The sequence below is a fragment of the Balaenoptera musculus genome, chromosome 16 (assembly GCF_009873245.2).
Source record: "Balaenoptera musculus isolate JJ_BM4_2016_0621 chromosome 16, mBalMus1.pri.v3, whole genome shotgun sequence".
Classification (NCBI taxonomy): domain Eukaryota; kingdom Metazoa; phylum Chordata; class Mammalia; order Artiodactyla; family Balaenopteridae; genus Balaenoptera; species Balaenoptera musculus.
The window spans coordinates 44379756-44395754 of NC_045800.1; positions in this window are offsets into that span (position 1 = coordinate 44379756).

The window sequence follows — 15999 nt, forward strand, 5'->3', positions numbered from 1 at the left end:
TTCTCAGTGTGAGGAGGCAAGCTGACAGGAAAATGTTTCTTTTAACTCCAGTCCTCTCCCATGTTAACCTCTACTTTTTCAGTGTTCTTGTAGTTTATACCTTGCTTTAAAAGCTCAGAGATAATTGTAAGTGCTTCATGAATTCTTCCTGCAGAGGTGCTGATTGATTTATATTTAATTTTTTTTCTAGTATATTATCCCCCAAATTTTCTGTTTTTGAGCTATTGTATAAGATCTTACTTTGCTGATTTGAATTCAAACTTTAAAATGAGATAGAAATTTCTAACTATTAAGGAGCTTCATATTTTTTTTTCAAGATTATTTTGCTCTTTAAATATATTTGGGCACTCTTTTATCCATTTTGTTAGCTTTAATCAGTGTTTTTGGAGCTGACATTATACCGTCCCTATCAATCTAATGCCATGCGGTCCTAACAGTATCTAGTAATTCAAAACTGCCATGGACTACTAAAGCCACAGGTAGCTGGGAAGTTCATTCATCTTCCTACTACTATTTCTCCTGAAATGGAGTTCATCAATTTCTGTCCTGAGGGGTGTGAAAATTAGCTGTGTGTAGAAACAGTGGACTCTGCAAAATACTTGTAGTACAGTTGCATGTAAGTTATTGACTCTAGATTTAGTTCCTTCTTTTTTGCCACCCTTTGAGAATAAGAATATTATACTTCATGCACCATTATATGGATATCCAGATATAGGTCTAGCTATACATAGACCTAGTATATGGATAAGTATATCTATATCATTCTATCTACCCATCCATTATCTATAATTTTCCTACAGTCAAAATTTTAATAGATGTTTTCTTGAACATTTTACGTGTTCAATATTTTTGTAAATTTATGCCTAAGTTTAACTCCATATTGAAACTGATTAACCAAACATACATTTAAACATTATTAGCATTCTTTTAACAAGAAAAATTTTGTTAACAACATACAAAACACAAATGAAAACAAAAAATGAGTAAATAAAACATATGATATACATTAACATCTTGTTTAGGACATTTTTATTCAGGTGTGAAAGCACATTTATCAAGATTGCTTTCTGTTGCAGTATCTAGGAATATATACTATTATTGTGTATTATTAATTATTATATACATATAAAATGTCTTACAACAGATGCAAATCAAAATATTCAGAATCCAACTGTGGTAGAATTTCAATTCCCTTCATAATAAAATAAGTAAAGAACTAATGGAACTGGCGAGAATCTTAGAGAGCTTCCAGTTGGATCTACTTTCTTTATGTGGTTAGTACACAGAAATATATTTAGAAATGTATTTGTGATATTTGCACAGACCCTTGAAAATTCTCCAAAAGAGAGGAATGTATTCTTAATATATTAAAATTCATTTCTCAGTATTTCTATTATTCTCAATATTCTCTGTATAAATGATGATTGAAGACCAAAAACAGTTTTTTAATTTTGTCCTCCAACCCAAAATTGTTTCTAAATCACAGTATTACTGTTAAAATTTCTCCAACTTCCTACCTTTCCTTCTTCCTCTGTTCATCTTTTACTTAAAATTATATTTTTCAAACATATGTAAATTCCTCATCTTCACTTACTCAGTTCTGCATTTTTATTGTTAAAGCAATTTTATTTTATTTTGAAACAATCTAAAACTCACAGATACATTAGAAGTTCAATACAAAGAACTTTTATTTTCCTTCATAGAACCATTTCAGATTATGTGGTCAGCATCATGCCACATCAGTCAATCTGAAATGTTTGTTAATTTGGTTTTATTTGAGGTTTTCCTGTGGTCACATTCAGGTTACACATCTTTAGCAAAATGTCATTGAAAAGATGATGTGTTCTTCACCTTGGATCCCATCAACACCCAATTTTAATTTGTCTCATAACTGATGATATTCACATTGATAATTTAATTAAGATAAATAGTATTTTATTCTACTTTGCTTCACCGTAGATAAGTATTTTGTAAGGAAGTGCTTGGGATTGTGGAAATATAACTCATCAAACTTGCTATTTATTTATTTACTTCAATTAGGACTCATAGTGTCACACTTTATTCAATATCACTTACGTATTTTTGCATTTGGCTAATGCCAATGAAAGTTCCTTCAAACAAGATCCTGTGTCCATATCCTTACCATCCTTTGAGGACTTCTTTTATGGTTCAAAAAGATATTCTAAGCTTGTCTGCCTCAACCCTGGACTCAACCATTTCCCCCAAGAGCCCTAAAGCATTCATTCCTTTGAGTGGAGAATAGTATTTAGAAACAAAGACACCAAGATAGGAGTGTTCATTTATTTTGAGCTATTGAGCTGTCAGTGCTCTGAGTCCTTCTGGGCAGATGGAACTATGAAGTGTATATATACACACACACACACACACACACACACAAACACACACACACATTTATAAATATATATATACTAACATTTAATCTCAATATCTATGTATCTATGTTTCTATCTATCTAATCTATTGAAAATCATGAGCTAATTCTAACATTTCCAATTTTAATATAAAAATCATTGGTTTCATTGTAGTTTTCTTTCTTTCTGTATATGTACATCCCTTCTCTGACAGTGAGAAATGGGGCTTCCACTATCCTTATTATATTTACTTATTTCATCAAATCTCCTGTATGTAGGCAATCTCCCATGGGTGCTGCCACATCCTCTTTCATGGATATGTCCTCTTCACTATCACTGGGCTGGTCTCTTACCACTGCTCTCACTTCCTACATGGATATTCCTTCATCCTACATGTGCTTTGAACCTCTGTCCTAGGCCGTCCTCACCTCTGTATCAGCACCCTCCATGCTCTGCTTGAGATTCAACGCTCTGAGCCAGACAGCTCTCCTACATGATGCCTGCTTTTCCCTCCTTGAACTTTGAAACAACGCTCTAGGCGCTATCTCTGTGTGGGTGCCATCCTTACTTGTTCAGGCTCTAACTTTCCTCTCTGATCCCTGTGCTCACCTATCTTGGTTGGCCCTACCCAGGGGCTTAAGAGGTATTGTTCAGGGAGAGAAGAAAATGGAAGGACACAAAAGGAGAAAGAGAAAATAAAAATGAAGAGAAAGAGGAGGGGAAAGAATTTTCTTTTTCACCCTTTGTGTTAATATAATCTCACACCCTTCAAGTTAGAATTATTTGCATATGGTAGGGAAGAAAGGGAAATTCAGCAGGCAATGAATAAATTACCTTTAACTAATAGGAAAGAAGGAGGGCTGAGAACACTCACACATTAATAATTTCCCTTTGCTGCTTTCCAAACACAGTGGGACACTCAACACTCTGGTCTGTTTTTAATGCGTGTAAGATTCAGGTGAACTACCTTCAGGGTATGTCTTATTCAACATCTCTCCTTTCAAGCTGACTAAAACTTCTTTGAATCTTCTTGGATTTATCGCAACATGTAGGAACGCCTCCCACAGGATATAGATTAAGGTTATTAGGACCTGTTTTCTTCTTCCCTTCCAAGCCTTGTAAACATGACTGTTCCCCATCTAAAAATTTCCCAGACTAAAGGCAGTTCTATTGCAGAGAGAAATCATCATGCTTCTTAATAAAATCACACAGAGGATCTCAATACTATCTTGCAATGATTTTCATTACAGAAATAAAACGTTGTATTCCCTGGCTTTTTTACTTTAAATATTTACATAATTGCCATTACCAATTCTTTCAGTAAGCATTTTCAGTGGCCTCAGCTTCAAAATGCACAGGGTAGCTAAGTACCCTTGCACTGCTACTACTAACACTAATAATAAAATCACATGCTATCGAAATCTGTGAATCTAGGGGAATCTGTCAAATGATGCTGTATAGTTCTAACTGCCTTTTTAATCTTCTTGAAAAATGTAGGAAGTCTGGGATATAAAAACTGGTATTCAATCCCTTTGAAAATGTATTTTTATTATTGCTCAACAATTGAAATACAAAATACTGGGTGCATAGTCAAAAAATAGCAGACAGGTATTGATATTGGCCTTGGCTCTATAATTGACTAATTGGGTGACAAACAAGCCATGTACCATCACTCAGCCTCAGTCTCTGTATCTGTAAAATAGAGACAAATGTGGAGGGAGAATAAAGCAGGATTCTGTATGTTTTCTAAGGGTTCATTCAGTTATGAAATTCTTCTTTTAAAATTATTTTTAAATTTTTTTTATTGGGGTATAGTTGCTTTACAATGTTGTGTTAGTTTCTACTGTACAACGAAGTGAATCAGCTATATGTATACTTATATCCCCTCCCTCTTGGGCCTCCCTCTCATCCCACCCATCTAGGTCACCCCAGAGCACCAAGCTGAGCTTCCTGTGCTATACAGCAGTTTCCCACTATCTATCTGTTTTACACATGGTAGTGTATATATGTCAATCCCAATCTCCCAATTCATTCCACTCCCCCTTCCCCCACCCCATGTCCACACGTCCACTCTCTACGTCTGTGTCTCTATTCCTGCCCTGCAAATAGGTTCATCTGTACCATTTTTCTAGATTCCACATATATGCAGTAATATACAATATTTGTTTTTCTCTTTCTGACTTACTTCACTCTGTATGACAGACTCTAGGTCCATCCACATCTCTACAAATGACCCAGTTTTGTTCCTTTTTATGGCTGAGTAATATTCCTTTGTATATATGTACCACATCTTCTTTATCCATTCATCTGTCAATAGGCATTTAGGTTGCTTCCATGTCCTGGCTATTGCAAATAGTCTGATTTTATCATCTTAATCTTTTTCTCACTTTATTTTATTCTTAAGAGTTAAAAGAAATTCTCAGAAAAGGAGGCAAATAAGTCTTAAATATGAAGACTATGTAAAACATTAACATATATGATAATTGCTTTCTTTATAGGCTTAATGGTCTTCTTATCTGGACCTCATATCCTTGGTCCTAATACAGGCTTCACTGGCTCTGGTAATGTTTATGTCTGAATTTCATCATTCTTTAATTGACTCTCATCTACTGTAGCTTATCTAAAGCATCCAAAAGTTCTAGGCAAGAAGGTCCAATGCAGTGAGCAGCAAATAGCCAGAATGATTTCTGGAATCTAGATGGATCTTCAGAATCTCACACACAGTATACAAACACTTCCCATCACCACTTCTTTGGGTTCCCCTGCCTTTCGCAGAGCTTCGAAGTAATTACCCTTACTCCCTGAATCTAACCAGCCAGCTATGGTTTACACTGATAGCGTTCTCAATCATTATGATCACAAAACTTCATTTAGGAGTTTTGTTAGCAGAAAGCACCCAGGTTTTAAGCTTCCTCTTACCTCATGTCACTGTCTGATGTCATAAGCTTATGTAGTTAACTCTTGCCTTGTGCTGTGCCTCCCAGATTACCTTTTAAGATACATCCTAGGATAATTCTCTGCTGCTATGAGTTATGTTTCTTCTTTCCTTTTAGCCTGCGTAGCTTCCTTTCTTCCTTTTTTAAATTCCATCTTGGTGTCTTCTGGAGAAGATCAAAAGATCCGTATTTCTTGGAACATCTACAGCAATTCCATGTTAGCAATACTGAATAGACAGATCCAATGTCACTCAGCATAATAAATAATAATTGGTTAATCAAAATACTTAGTTCATGACACTTGATATTATTAATAAAATAATAATAGCCAATTTTATTGAATGTCCTTTATGTGTCAGTCATTGTGATTAGAACTTCACATATATTATCTAATTTTCATAAAAATTCTTTGGGAGTAAGTTTTTGTTTTTTGGGATTTTTTTCCCCCACATTTACCAGAGGGGGAAACTGAGTTTTCAACAGGTTAAGTCATTAAACAAATTCAACACAGCTGATAAGTGGCAGATCCCACTTCCATATTCTTGTTGTATGGTCCCGGAACTCAAGCTTTTAACTATTTGATGTTGCCTCCTAAATTCTCTATGGCGTTCACAATTATGTGCTTTTACGAATAGGCATTCTGATTTTTGGAAACTATGTTTTTCTGTTTGTTTGGCTGCTTTAACATACTCCAGATAATGGTAGCTTAAACAAGATAAAAGTTATATCTCCTCGTGCCCTCGCCCACACCTGCTCTCATATAGACATACACACAAATTGGTAGGGCTTTTGCTCTGGGAGGCCCACCAGGAACAGAGGCCCTTCAATCTTGTTCCACAGTCTTCTAGGTGTGTTTTCTTGTCTACATGTTCAGAGCTGGCTCCCCACCTCCACACTCACATTCCAGGCCATAATAAGGTAAAAAGGGAAACTGGAAAGCAGGGTTTTGTTTGTTTGTTTTTTAAGGACATCAAACTAAAGTTATACATATTGCTTCAGTTCACATTCAACTGGACAGAATTTAATCACACGGAAACACCTTTTAGCAAGGGAGTCCAGAAATCTAAAGACTATGTGTGTTGCAATTTGCCCAGTTAAAACATGATGTTTCCATTTTCAAAAGGAGGAATGAATGTTGGGGGATAATTGGTAGTGTCTGCTATACTTACTAAGATGTTGAAATAATATTTATATCAAACCCCACATTCATCTGCCATATACATTCTTAAAAACTATTGATTTAAGAATTTAGTTAGCTCTCTATTTTTGGCAGATATGTTTTATAATTGAGGTATAGTTAATCACCTATGATCCCCCAAATTTTCCTGCAGCATAGTAGAGAACATTAAACACATTTATTTCCCTACCTCTTGCCTGCTGGTTTGCTGTTGTCAGTGGTTTCTTTACTTTGCTTCCAGCCACAACTCCAGTTTTTGTGGCCCTTTTCTGTAACTCTAGTACTCAACAGGAAGAGAAGATCTTCCTTCCCTTGAATTCTCAAGCCAAGGAGTTTTTTAGCAATAGTTGCTCCTGTTGATGGCCCTCCCGAGCACCTATCTCTTGTTGCTCATTTCAAGTCATGAGTTTCCAGCTGGGATCCTGACTGACAAATATTGCTTATTACACCAATAAATAAATAAATAAGTAAAAACGATAACCTTCTCTGCACTGTTGAAACTGCTTGTAATCAGAGCAAAGAAAGTGTAATTTATATCAATAATTCTCAAAGTGTTAATCCACAAACTTTGTGGATAACACAAATTAATGTAGTCCTGAGAAAGTCTTCTCTAAGCTTAATCGTGGTTAATGATGTAGTTGATTTACATTCTTGAGAAACTTTCTTATATCATTGTGGACCAGCAGCAGACAGTTCTTAGACAATCAGGAGAACTGACTGAGTCTATCAGTATTTGCTATTCTTCATGGTGTTGCACCAGCTACAGCTGTGATCCACTTGACTCTGTAGATTATGTCACATTTCATCTTCCTTGTAAAGGCCACAATTATAAGAAGTTTCTTCCTGAAGCGAGGAAAGAGAAAGAGATATTAATTTAAAATTAGAAGATGAAAGACCTTTAATTTTAAAGAAGTGTCTTTTGAATTGGCTCAAAAGACACTTCTTGTGCTAATATGAAGTTTCCCACTGAGGATCCTTTTGTTTTAATTACACTGGCTATCATTTTAAGGTATCATAAAAGTTTTTATATCTAAATGGTCAAGTGTAGTAATAGGTGTGATTAAGATTCTAATTTTAATACTTCATTTTAGGTAAGGAAGACAGTTAAAAAGAGAAGTAGGATATAATAGTTATAATACAAAGATATGAAGAATTTGTTCCACAAAATATAATCCTGAAGATTTCTTTCAGAGGAAAAATCAATTTTGGAAGGTGCTATCCTAATTCTACTGAAGGAAAATAGAAAATAATAGCACATTCTTCTAAATAAAACATAGGAAATGAAGAGATGGGAATTAAAAGGTTCTCAAAAATAATTATAGAATTTAATTTCATTGTATTATTGAACATGAGAAAACATTTAATTTTGTTAAGATTTTATGTGGATTGCAAACCTTATTTAAACATTAACATTCTTAATGTGGAATTTTGATACAATTTTCTTTTATAATTTTATTTGTTAAAGGTACATTTTTTAAAGAAATGGAGTATCTTACTTGTTTTTAATATTATCAAGAATATCTAAGATAATCCATACAGAAAAGCTAGTAATATAGGAAATATTTATTATGCATTTATTATAAACCAGGCACTTGGCTAGATGTTCCATATCTACTATCTGTTTTATTCTCTCAAATAGTTAGTAATAGATTGCATTTATGCATATTTAATACAGGCCACATAGAGTTTAGAATGCTTTATGCACATTAATTCATTTAATTATCACATCAACCCTAAGAGCTAAGTACTTTTATTATCCCCTTTTACAGATGAAGAAATAGAGCACACAGAAGTTAAGCAACTTATTCATTGATAGAACAACTGGTAAGTGCCATATTTGGGATATGAACCCAAAACTCACTCTCATAGACAAGTTGTTTCTATCACCCACATTTAACAAAAGAAGAAACTGAGTCTTAACCTTTAAGTAATTTTTCTAAGGTTTTATGCAAGTAATTAATAGAGCTAGGATACAAATCAAGATCTATTTCTAATGTTCTAATAATACAATTAGAAATAACAGCCACTAGATCACCTACTCTGAAAATCCCAGAACCACAGATGTTCCATGACCTGGTAACCAGTAATAGAGAGAGGTCTAGAGAATTGACTTCCAGAATCCACTAACTGAAGACACCAAGTTCTTTTTGGGACACCACGCCTTATTTGTTTGAGTCTAAAATACTTGAAATGGAGATAAAGGAATCAACTGATTTGTTTCTTATGTTACTTTACAGGCCACTTTTTTTGATGATAAATCCTGGAACTTTTAAAAAGATATTAAACTTTATGTCTCAGCTATTAGAAGACTTTGTATCTAGTCACAACCTTGGAATTAACATACAAACAAACAGAAACAAACTTTAATAAAATTTTTAATATGACAACTGCTACATGTATAGAAAAAGCCTGTTACTCTCCAGCCAGTACTTTATACAGAGTTACTTTAAATTAAGTCAAATTCTTTTGTTGTTGTTTTGGGTATGAACAAGATTCTAATAAGCTAATACACTTAAAATCTTAATTTTTTTTAACTTTTAAGATAAACGAGTATGTGTGGATGTGTGTGTGTGTGTGTGTGTGTGTGTGTTTGTGTGTGTGTGTGTTTAGAGACTAGAAGCTAACATTCTAGGATTATAAAAATCAGATGCTTCTTTTTATGAAAGAAGAGAGACCTCAGGGCTGTAATATCACTCCTAATATCATTTTTTAGTTTTGCATTACATAACTATTTTTTTAAAGTGGATTCAAGATTCTGGGACAGTATTTTTTGAGCTTCAAATTAGTGAGCTCATTCCATAAGATTAAACTTTGGATTCAGTAAAACATAAAGCAATTATTTAAATCAGAGCCTCAAGCTGGAGCTGTACTTTGCAAATACATGCTTGATAGTGTAAAACTGATATATTTATTCATTAGCAGAGGTGAAAATCAGACCCTGGGTATTTATTAATAATTTAGTAATAATAATTAAATTACAATCTCTGAAATCCAAAGTTAACTTTTTCAAATGATCATTTGCAAAAAAAAAAAAAAACCTCTTTTTTTTCCCATAAGAATTATGGAAATATAAATGCCTTACAAAGTAGAATTCCTCTTATGAAGCATGCCTTCCTTCTTGAGTAGCAGAATAGCAGGGAAGAATGACCACTAAATGTGCTTCTGTATTTAATTTTTTTTTTTTATAAATTAATTATTTATTTATTCATTTATTTATTTATGGCTGTGTTGGGTCTTCGTTTCTGTGCGAGGGCTTTTTCTAGTTGTGGCAAGCGGGGGCCACTCTTCATCGCGGTGCGCGGGCCTCTCACCATCGCGGCCTCTCTTGTTGCGGAGCACAGGCTCCAGACGCGCAGGCTCAGTAATTGTGGCTCACGGGCCCAGTTGCTCCGCGGCATGTGGGATCTTCCCAGACCGGGGATTGAACCCGCGTTGCCTGCATTAGCAGGCAGATTCTCAACCACTGCGCCACCAGGGAAGCCCCTGTATTTAATTTTTTCATTCAATCATACCCTGTCATTTTTCTGAAAAGAGGCAAAGAAAGTCTACTCCAAACGGCCCTTTACAACTTTACATTAAATATTCTCCAAGGAAAATAGCTCTGGATATAATTTCTTACATTATAAAAATCTAACCTTTAGTTAGAGAAGGTTGTGCAGAAAAATGCTGAGCTCTAAGCCCAAGTGTGTGACTACTAAACTGCAGCCCTTTGACGTCCACTTCACATATTTGGGCTTCACTTTTGTGGAAACGACATACATAGTGGTGGTGGGCAACAGCATAACTCTTACATTTCCAAATAATGCTAAAAGGGAACTGAAGTAAATTTGCTAAAGTAGTCATAGTAGTAGCTCAAATTAATTAGTATTTTTTTAAAATATAGCAGTACAACTGATAATAGAAATACATCTTTATTTATTACTCCAACTGCCAAATTCTTCCACCTTGATAAACTCAACTCAAAAAAATTTATTGAATAACTGCTAAACATACAAGGCATTTTGCTAGGATTGTAAGAGAACCAGCGTCAGTGTGGGCCACCGTTACTTCTCTCAAGTTTCTGACATGCAATGAGAAAAATAAAACAAACTGAAAGAAAAAATGTCAATGAACAAAGCACAGCATATGATAAAGTGTCAAATCAATGGTGGAGATAAACTCTGTAAAAATTAGAAAACAAAAATACCAGTGGGATGAAATCATATTTCAAGTATTAATTGGTATTTGGGGCTCACTGAATTCTTAAACCAGCGTTCCAAGAGACTTCCATTCGACTATTCTCAGACCTTACGGTTATTCATGAATAAACCAAGGATAAACCAGAAAACAAAAGCCACAAGTTCTTGATAATTAAGTTCAAGATCATCTGGTCTAAATGTAAGAGAAAGATTTGTATGCATGTGTTCAAAGATGGTATGTGGAGGGAAACGGGAAGAGTGACAAGAGAATGTGAGAAAAAGAAACACGTAATCTCAACTGAAGCAGCACTAAACCTGGGCCATCTTTCGCAAGTGTGACACCACAAAAGAGATGATGCCATGGAGGTAAAGCACCTCACTCCTAACAAAGGTGAGGCTAAAAGGACCCCAGGCTGAGGTCACCCATGCACACTTGGCCCTGATATACCAGTGTGGATGAAAATAGTTTTGGAATATTTCCTTAAAAGCACAGTGCTTGAACTGGATCCTGAAAGCTGCCAACACAGCTCTAGAAGTAGTGACGTTGAGGGAAACAATGGGATAATTAGTCGAGAAGGTTTAGGGTTAGAATTTATATGAATATGAAAAGACTTGCCTATGCTACAAATTCAAAGAAACAAATATAGAGTTTAGGTTAAATCTAAAAGATTCATAGCTAAAACATATGAGGTCAGTTCTAAGAAACATTCAGAGTTAAGAATTCATATCATTTATAGGGAGTTAACAGGAACAGCATGGGTGAGAAATTTGGTGAATCTGCTCAGGCTACCATAATAGAATACCATAGACTGTGTGGCTTAAACACCGATTTATTTCTCATGGTTCTGGAGGCTGGAAAGTCCAAGATCAGGGTGCCTGCCAGTTTGATTCCTGGTAAGGGCTCACTTCCTACCTTGCTGTTGTCCACCTTTTCACTGTGTTCACATGGCAGCGGGGAGAGAGAGAGGGAGAGAGAGAGAGCACGCAACGTTTCTGGTGTCTTATAAGCACAATAACACTAACCCCATCATAAGGGCCCCACTCTCATAACCTCATCTAACAAATTACTTCCCTAGGCATCATCTCTACATACCATCACATGGGGGGGTTGGTGTTAAGGCTTCAATATATAAATTTTGAGAGGACATAGACATTCAATCCACCATAGCAGTGAGTTTGAAGCTAACTATAGTTTGATGTGGATAATGAGGCCTAACAATGACTCCTGCCTTGCTTAAGTATGGGACCAAGTGGTAAATATTAACTCACATAATTACCTGAAAGAAATGAGCAGAATTAGTGAATTATTTTGGGAGCCAAAAGACTGAATTAAAATTTTATTTGATCTTCTCAGGTATGTGGTTCTATAGTAAGATTCTAGGAGATTTTTAAGAAATAAAACATCTAGTTTAAAAAAGTAGTAGTCAAGCCAATTCTAAATAACCGGAATTATAGAATTATAAGTATTCTTAAGTAAAATAATTTTTGGATGGTTGTGGTATGTATTTTTTAAACTCTCTCCCTCTCACTCACTCTGTGCGTGTGTGTGTGGGGGGTGTGTGTACAGAGACAGAGGAAAAGAAAAAGACAGGAGGAGAGGAGATAGAAGCAGGAGCTTGAAGTTGAAATATATACCCTACCTTAATTTGTTATAAAGATTTATCATAGTTTATTTTCCTGACAAAAAGCCCTGGCTAGTAAACAAGTAATTTCTGTATCTATTGCCACAGAATGTTGCCTACACCTGTTTTACTCTTTCTCACTGTTTCCTTTACAACAATGGAATTATGAAGAGGTAAAGGAAAGCCATGTAGAATAACTCCTGCATCATTCAGAATTTCAAGCGAGTCACTCAGCTGAATGATGCTCTTTTCAAACAGCCAGAAAAAGATTAATTGTTGATGCAGTGCTTAATTCCAGAGGTAATCCTGGATCTTTCCTTCTGATCATGCTGGTATGACAGATTCAACTCCAATGTGGTAGCACTCATAAATATCACACTCCCCCAAAAGAAGAAATTTCATATTGCTGGGCCTCAGGTGAAATTCATCTGGGGAATGGGGTGCTACCATGGACTCCATCTCTTTGTCTCCAGTTCTTTCTGTAGATCTAATCCATTCTTCCCTCAGCTGAAAAATTTCTCAATCCCATTTGTGTTTGTTTCCTCACACTCAATGCCTGTAATTTCATCCTACACATGGTTTTACCTTGCTATGATACCACTTCTTGCCCTAAATTTACATGAACTTTTTTCTCAGCCTTTTAATACCTCAATTCTAAGTGCTAGGGAAAGAATATGTTTGCTCTTTCTGGGACAGGTGTCCAGGCAAATCAGCTTTGTGTGGACATGGGATCATATAGTACAAATCTGACTACTTCACTGCTGCTATGAATATTTTACTTCAGGCCAGAAAAAAATGATATGTACTTCAGAGTATGCTTTCTCTTTGAGAAGTCACTTCATATTTCTTAGGTTGACAACATCAACCTAAAAAAGGAGGAAGTATCTGCCATTTTCACAATATTGTAGGGTAATTTTCTGCCTGGGTTCTCTTTTATTCCTCACAGCCCAACAGCACCTATAATGACTATTTTTTAGGAAAAAACAACAGCCCAATTAAGGAAACTTTGGCTCTGTTTCTAAGCCAGCTATATCGATTGTGTGACCTTGAAAGAATCATAGAAACTAACTGGGCAGTAGTGGATTTTTTTCTTAAAAACATGAGAAAATTTAATTATATTATTTTTGTCTCACCTCTAACATAATATGAGATATTTTCCTTTCAGTTGTTTTGAGAGATTTGACATTAAGTTCCTATGGAAAAATAACAGAAAAATAAGTACTCCTTCCCTCTTTAAAAGGAATTGGTTTATCTCATATATGAAATTTCTCACGTCACTATATCTGATCATACACTTAGCACTAGTGAAATCAGAATATACCAAATTTCCTGAGCAACCCTGAACATTCCTCTGTGTCCTTGTTCATGCTGTTATTTTAGTCAAGAATGCCCTTCCCTGCTTATAGAAATATTACTTACCCATAAATACCCAGATCAAATATCACTTCCTCTCTGTAGCCTTTCTGCGATTCCTCTTTCCTCTGAGGTGGTACAAAAATCACTCACATTGTACCATCTAGAAGAGTTCCTGAAATATGGGACACCTTGAAAAGTAAATGAACAAATCAGTTATGTTTGAATAATAAAATAATAAAATTCAGGAGCCATAGGTCTAGTAGTACAGGAAGCACCAAAATATATATGTATCAACAGTTTGGAACTTTCTTCATATAAAACATCCTGCATAATCAGTTTTAAGATATAAAACTGTTACTGTTCAAATTTATCAACATAATACCTAACCCACATAACGGGGTCAATAGAACATTGATTTTGTTAAAATGCCAATTGTTTTGTACATTTTGACAAATTAGTTTTGTATACAAACATCTGATTATTAGTGATACATTTTCATTGTTCAGTGTTATGTACATGATGTACTTAAATCGAAATGATAAAAGTTTCTAAAATCTTGCACTCAAACACACTCTAAAAGGTGATTAGTATATCCTGTCCTTTATGCCTGTCTCATAACTATGAGTAGTTGGGCCTTCCATGTTTCTGAGTTTATCCTCTGTACAATTATAATTCGTGCTCAAGTTTCCTCTTGTGAAAACGTAGAGTTTGGCATGTGTAAATATATCATGGCCATTCTTTTGACTTGGACTCCACTTCTGTATGGATGGGGAGCTGAGCAAAGAAAATATATCCTTCTTTTTGGTGTTACTCAATTGCATTATTATGTATCCATAGAACTTGGGCTGAAGGAAAGAGTCTTATTCAATGAATGTTTATTACACATCAGTACTTCCATGCATAATTTCACAGTTTTACTCTATCACACCCCATGGCTATTTGCCTTTAAAATGGATGATTAAAATGATTAGAAATAGCAGAAATCTGTATGAGATATTTCTTCAGATTAAATGAAAACTCTGAATTCACCCAATGAGAACACTAATTTGATTGCTCTTACTTTGCAGTCACTGTTATTGCTTTTTTTTCCTCCATGCTATCTTGTAGAACTGGTTAAAAAAGTAAGCTGGGTTTTGTTATCATCAGTAGAGATATTTGAAAGAATGATACATTTTTATCTGGATGAACTGATTTATATTAATTTAAAAAATAAATTAAGGAGAAATATATCATGGTCCCATCGTATTTCTTGCAGTGTTTTAATTCTATATTATAAAGAAACAAAAACCAGTTAGTGAGCTACTTGAATAATATGAGTTATATGAGTGAGAAAGTATGATAGTCTGAAAGAAGTTGGGATTGAAACAGCACTGTGAACAAAATTTCACACAAAATGTAAGACTAATCCTTTGTAATGAATGTGTGACTAAAATGCTATGAATATCTCAGCCCATCAATCAAGATGACATGGTTGTTATCTCAGTTAAGCAGATTGAGATGCACTTGTAATTATCTGCAAGCTTATTATTTATATTGTACTCTACGTCAAGACATGTTGCCTAAACAGGAGGGAAATTGCCATTATGAAATGTAGAAAAAGGAAGCTCAGTAGGTTAAATGACATCCTCCAAAATGAGAGACATTAATACTGGATGAACCATCACAAGAATAAGAAAGAAGAATTCTTTTGTAGGATGAGAATGAATCATTAGATCTCACCATAGTCTAGATGAAAAAAGTCACTTGATAATTTATTCATTTCCTCTACTTTTATTCTGCACTTATTAAAGCCACCATGACTCCAAGGATTTTGTCTAAAAAACTGAAATAATGTGTATACTTAAGGAATAAGAAGTGTGGAAAGGGCAGTTTAGGATTCTTGGTTTGGAACAGATTAAGTATAAAATGCCTTCATAATATTTAAACCATAAAACTGGTTAAGATCCCGAAAAGAATAAGTACAGATAGAAAAGAGGAGATCCATGGACCAAAGCTCAGGATTAAAATGTCATATGAGGATCACTCAGTCCAGAAACCTCAGGAGGAGAAGCCAGAGTGGTTAAAAGAGAAATAGGAGAGCTTGGTAGACTGGAAGACAAGTAATGACAGTTCTCCAGGAGGATAAGGAGGGATCGACTATCAAATGGTGGTGATAGACAAGGAAGATGAAGACTAAGAACAGACAACTGTATTTAGCAAAAAAAGAGGTCTTTGTTTACTTAAAAAGTTCCAGCGAATTTCTTGAGAAGAAAACATGATTAAAGTCGTTTAAGATAAATGGGGAGGTAGAAAGCTATGTTTACCCATAGGGCTGGTATCAAACCAAGGCCAAGTAAGAGGTAAGATGAAATGCTACAT